The sequence below is a fragment of the Hibiscus syriacus genome, unplaced genomic scaffold, assembly GCF_006381635.1.
Source record: "Hibiscus syriacus cultivar Baekdansim isolate YM2019G1 unplaced genomic scaffold, ASM638163v2 tig00111721_pilon, whole genome shotgun sequence".
NCBI lineage: Eukaryota > Viridiplantae > Streptophyta > Magnoliopsida > Malvales > Malvaceae > Hibiscus > Hibiscus syriacus.
This window is the reverse complement of record NW_024063164.1, coordinates 595,564-602,404: the sequence shown is the minus strand read 5'-3', so window position 1 is coordinate 602,404 and position 6,841 is coordinate 595,564.

Here is a 6,841-nt window from a genome sequence, read left to right as displayed (position 1 = left end):
TCATTGCAAAGACATTAAATAATTGACTAGATACCGATTTAGGGCGATATGGGGGTGCTAATCCTTCCCCACTTGTAACCGACTCCTGAACTCAATTTCCTGGTACGCAAACCCTAAATTTATCATTTTAATTAAAATTAATTTTTATTTAAAATAACAAAATGTTTCTGGGTGCCCAATCACACCATAATCAAAGATTGGTGGCGACTCCTCCAACCATGCGTTTTTTTATTATAAAAGGAATCCCAAATTTTTTGAAACGAGAGGTTTTTTAAATCACATTATTTTTTAATTAAAAATTAATCATAAAGAGAATAAATAAAAAATGGTGTGTTTTTTAAAATCTCACTTAAGAAAAAAATCGTTTCGACAGCGTAAGACTCATGGTTATGTTAGTCAAAACGATTAACGGACTTTGAGGGCTAGGATGATGTCCCTAAACAACTTCGAGGACTAAATTGATGCAAAAATACCATAGAGGTAAAAATGATAAATTGAGTCTACTATAGGGGCAAAAGTAACCCTTAAACGCATAATATTGTTCTTAACCATTAACAACATACACACATCCTATGGACACAACTGCTCAAACTCAGGACTTCAAAAAAAAAAAATAACACTCCCTTTAACCACTAAAACCTCTCAATAGATTATACATTACGATAACTTGAAATCAAAACCCATTATAAATATGTATTATTTAAAAAAAATATAATTGTAATATATTTTCTATGCATCGTACAAATATCCTAAAAATAGGGAGAAATCTAAGAGAGAGACCAGAATTTAAACCATTCATTGGATAGTGGTTTCCATTAATCCCCTCACAAATCTCACTTGTTTCCATCATTCTTGGTCTCAGGCACTTGTATTTAAAGCATACCATCGAATGCAATCTCCAAGCATATCAAATTTACTTTCATAGTTAAAGATTACTCAATTTGGAAAGAAATAAAGAAACAAGTTACTGAGGATTACAATGAATGTTTTGAAGGTTATATTGTTTTTGGGACTTATTGTCATTGCAAGTAGTCCCATAGTTAAGGGTAACATAGCTGATTTCGATGAGGTGTGGCAAAAACGAGCACAAAAGGCCACGGAATCTGCTCAGAAAGCATACAATTCCAATCCCCATGAAGTAGCCAATGATCTCAACCAGAAAACTAACAAGTAAGTTTTTAGGTTGGACAAAGTAACATTTTAGATTGAAATTGAAAATATTATATTTTCCGTAACATTTTCGGTTGTAACCGGAATTATTACAAATTGTATAACTTTTTTGATTGTAAACCCTAAATCGGCCATAATATTTTTTTTAGTTGTAAACCTTAAACCGGCCGTAATATAACATTTTCGGTTGTAACTAAAATATTACAAATTGTATAACTTTTCATGTTGAATATGATATATTTTTAAGTTAAAACTCGCCTTAAACTAACCTTAAATTAGATTACCGCACAGTAGAACTAGCTAGATTTAAAATATTTGTTTTTATTGATTGATATTTTCTTATATTTTTTTAATTTTATCGTAATAAAATAGTTGTTTTCTTTCAGGGTACCTAACAGTCGCAAGATTCCTCAGTAGCCATCATTATCAAAGGAAATGCATTTGGCTCTCTTTGTTGGGCAAGCCAAAATGCAGAATAAATTCTTTTTAGAATGTAACTTGGATCAAGCCAAGTAACCTAAATAAAATAGATATTTATAGATGATTATTCATAAAGTTATTGAATCTTATTGTAGTTTTTTTGATCTTTCATCAAAATAGACATTTGGTTTAGGTGGGTGAGTCTCCTAAAGGGGATTTTCTACATACACAAGGTCTCAAACACAAGACATATTTAAACAATATTAAACTGCTTAATTACCACTTGAACCAACCCGTTGATATTTTGATGAGTTGATCTTTAGTTTAAAAATACTTTTGGAAAGAACAATAAGTTTTTTTTTATTTCTTTTAATATTTATAATACTAATGTTTGCACAAACTATTTTGATAGTCTAATCTTATATAACAATTGAATAAGTTATTTGATTTTAGAGTCTCCATCAACCTGAGTTAGGTAGGTTGAATACCTAAAATATCATTTTAATGTGTTCATAAAAATCATTAAAAGACAAAAAAAAAGGTATGCATTTTACCAAAAATTCATTTTTAAGAGTTCGGAAGTGGATTACGTGTGGGAAAAGGTGAACACCCCCAAAACGCCCAGGTTTAGTACCTAAACGATTATATGATGTCTAACTGTTGGGAAATTACAAACTCGAAAAATATATTTAAATTATGATCATTCTATTCATTCGAAGTTTATTTAAAAAGATGTCAACTTTCAAAAAATAAAAAAAACGACGTTGCTTTTCAAAATAAGAATATGATGACAAATAATAAATGCAATGGACATAAAAATTAAAGAGCACAAATATATTTTTAAGGAGTAAAGCTGTTTATTTAACCCTAAAAATTACAATTATTTTTATAAGAGAAATCACATCATTTTATACGAACAATCCTTGAAAATGATGTTTCTTTAATTTTATGGATGATATAGTTTAAAAGAATATAATATTATATTATTTTTTCAGAAATGCTCAGATAAAAGAATGTTTTTTGTGCAAACAATCCTCGGGAATGCACTTCCTTTGTAGTTAAGAGACTTTTCCATGGATTCCCCTCACAAAAAGACATTGCCTTACATTTTTTATATCAAAGATAAAAATAAAAATAAAATAAAAATAGAACGAGATAAAATAAAATAATGATGATATAAAAATAAAATAAAAACAAATCAAATATATAAAAAATGACCTTTTTATGCGAAAAATCCTCGAAGACACATTCCCTTGTAGTTGGGAGATGTCTCCATAGATTTCCCTCATAACGTAATTTATCCTTCCTCTATAAAAGATATACGATGATTTGTATAAAAAATAAAGTTTGAATAATAATGTAGATATGAAGATATGTGCATAAAAGGGTAGCAATAACAAAGATAACCAAGTTCGATTTCGAGTCTAAAATACGAGTCAAACATAGGTAGTCTACTAGCATAAAAAATGGGCTAACAAGAAAACTTTATAATCTCACAGCCAAGATTAAAATACCATCTAAATAAGATAATAAATAAATAAGGCTGAAACATAAATAGAGAAAAGTATAGGCATTAGGAATAAATAAACCACATGCAATATCAATGACTAAAATAAAAATGAGGTGCAAGTTAAGATGCTTAAATGAAAATACAGAAAATTAAATGCTGGAAATTAAAAGGACTGAATTAAAATGCAAGAAATTAAAGGAGGCAAAAAAATATAATACTTAAATTTTAAGTGCTGGAAAAATAAATAAATAAAAAACAAAATATTAAATTGTATAAATTTAAAATTTAGGGGGTTATTTTTAATCGTTTAACCTGGACCATAAATAATGCGGGTCATACCCTAGGGAGGCTCATCTCAAGGCCGTTGAATATTCGAATGTTTGAAAATTAGTGGGTTAGTTTGTGCAATAAAATAAATGTTAGTAAGTTAGTAAGAACAATAAAGTAAAAGTTAGAATGTTAGTATGAACAATAAAATAAAAGTTAGAATGTTAGCAAGTTAGAAAAGTTAGAGGTTAGAGGTTAATGGTTAGCAGAGTTCGAACCTTAATAATGTAGATCATACCCCGGATCAGGTCACCACAAGGTCGAGTAATAAATCAAACAAATTAATAAAAAAATATAAAAAATCAGAGTTAGTAGAGTCTAGACAATAATAATGTGGATCGTACCTCGGATCGGGTCACCACAAGGTCGAATCGAACATAAGAAACAATAAATAAATAAATAAACAATGGTTAAAATGAAAGAAAATAAAATTCAATGGTTAATATGCGATAATATAGAGTTAGCAGTTAATATGCAATTAAATAATATATAAGAATAGTGACCAAATTTAAATAAATCAAAATAGGGGCTAAAATTAGAATAGATAAAATCAAAGTAGATCAGTAACCACAATGTAAAAACAAGGCAGAAGTGGAGGGACTTACGGATGATTAGCCCCTAAAATGACCAAGAGTGATAACATGCTAACATTTAGGGGACTTAACGCTTGATTAACCCAAAAATTTAAAAACAAAATCCCCCCAAAACTTAACAGAACACATGTGAAACCCAACCCCCTTTCTTCCTCAAATCACAGCCGAGGGCCTTAAAGTTAAGCCCCAACGCCGGCGATGCCTCAACACTCGCAAGTCTGAATGACGACCGAGCACCGACCACTAATGCCCTTCCAAACTCCGGCTACAACATGGGTGACCGAGGGAGCACACAACCAAAGTAAAACCACCCGTATAAGTCTCATATCTTCCTCTTTAGTTTCAGCCGAAATGGCCATGGTCGACCACCCAAATGAACTTAAACGCTCCTATTTCTTACCTTGATCCCCAACCTGAAACTAAAAGATAAAAAATCAGCCCCCAAGCTCCTCAAAATAGAACGTGTACTTTCAGATTCTCAACTCCGGTGACACCAAAACTGCTTTGTTTTCCTCCCCGATGATGAGGTCTCGAATAACCATGGAGAGAGGCCAAAGAAACCCCATTATGAGGACTCACATCCCGGTAAGAACTGCCTAACTCTTTAATTTCAAAAATATAGATACTAAAAAACGAAAGAGTAAAACTTAGCTTGAAGAAAAACTCTATTTTTTTCTACAAATATCGGGAGCCCCCATTTTTTACAAGTAAAGTTAGGTTTTTATACCCCTTAAAGTTTCAAATGGTAAAAGTGAAAGTTTGGTCCCTGGACAAAATTAGGGTATTACAACTGCCCCTCTTTACTAGTCTATTGTGTAAACAATGAGAAACAAAGACAAATAATGGCCAATTTGTCTAGCTATGATGTTCGCTCCGCCTTTTGAGCTCTAATTCTTTTTCTGAAAGTAGAGGATTTAAAGATGACACTATTCCTTCATGTTGAGGACTTCAGGTCAGTCTGGACATAATTTTAGCATTGAAGATGACACTGCTCATCCATGTTGAAGAGATACGGTTGCTTTCAAATAAATTATTTGTTGAAGAAGACACTATTCCTTCTCGTTGAGGAAAATGGATTAATCTGGAGATAATTTAGTGTTGAAGATGACTCTGCTCATACATGTTGAAGAGATTTGGTCTCTTTCAGATATATTGTTTGTTGAAGATGAAACTGTTCCTTCTTTTTAAGGAAATCTGGTTAATCCGAAGATAATACTGTGTTGAAGACGACTCTGCTCATCCGTGTTGAAGAGTTCTAGCCTCTTTCAAGTAAATTGTTTGCTGAAGATGATATTGTTCCTTCTTGTTAAGGAAGTTAGGTCAATATGGAGATAATTTGGTATTGAAGATGTTCTAGAAGTATTTGGGTAATTTGGAGACAATTCGAATTTTCGCGTTGAGGAAGTTTGATTATCTAAGGATGACACTACTCCTTCATGTTGAGGAGATATGATCGGTGGATGACATTGTTCCTTCGTGTTGAGGAAGTCTGGTTGTATGAGGATGACACTACTCATTCGCATTGAGAAGATCTGGTCGGTGGACGATATTTTTCCTTTGTGTTGAGGAAGTCTAGCTGTTTTAGGAGATAATTTTTCTTTGGAAACGACATTACTCCTTCGTGTTGAGGAGAGCTAGTCATAGTTGCCAATGATTGACTTGAAATGGAATCTTCTTCTTCGACATGGAATTGTGAAACAAAGTCTTTCCTAACTCTTCAAATTCCTGTCAAATATTCAACATTTGAGTGAAATCAAATGAGTGGGAAGAAATTTGTTTTAAGAGAAGTTATCTCAGGTGAGATAAAATATTGTTTTGATTGAAACATTTTTAAAATTTGTGTTTCATGGGAAAATTATCTCAAGCGAGATAAAATTTGTTTTGAGGGAAACAATCTCAAGTGAGAACAATTTTGTTTCAAGTGAAATAAATTCAAAATTTATGATTCGAAGGAGAATTCTCTTAAGCGAGACGAAATTTGTTTTGAGGAAAAAAATCTCAAATGTTCGAGTATTAAGGAAGACTATCTCAAGTGAGGAAAATTTGTTTTGAGAAAAACAATATCAAGTGAGATCAGCTTTGTTTCAAGTGAAACAAATTCAAAATTTGCATCTCAAGGGAAAACTGTCTCAAGCGAGACGAGATTTGTTTTTAAGAAAAACAATCTCAAACATTATCAATTTTGTTTCAAGAGAAACAATTTCCAATTTTTGTGTTTTGAGGGAAAACTGTCTCAAACGAGACGAAATTGGTTTTTAGGAAAACTATCTCAAGCGAGACCAATTTTGTTTCAAGTAAAATTGTCTCAAATGAGACAAAACTTTGTTTCAGGAGAAACAATCTCCAAGGTGATGGACAGTCTGCTCCTGCATGTTAAGGAGATCTAGTTTCCTTTGGAAGATCTGATAGTTCACTTCAGGATGTCAAATCTGTGGATGACATTGTTCTTCGTGTTGAGGACTTCTAGTCATCACCAAAATTTTATTTCCTGAAAGATCAATATAAAAATGACGCATTTATTACTGACTATCTTGAATATTTTTATGAATATCAAGATGAAGTTTATTTCATGTATTTGATTTGATTTTATTTTGATAAAAATGTCGTTTTGAATTCGTCCTCATGAGAGGAGAAAATGTCATTGAGGGAGGAAAATTAGATGATGTCCTCATGAGAGGAGAAAAATGTCTTTTAAGAATGAAATAAGGATTTCAGGGAAAAACAATCTTATGAAAGACTAAATTGATGTTCTTGGACGAACAATCTTCAGAAAGGCGAAATTAGTTTCTCAGAAGCAATTATAAAAGTATCCTTATGAGAA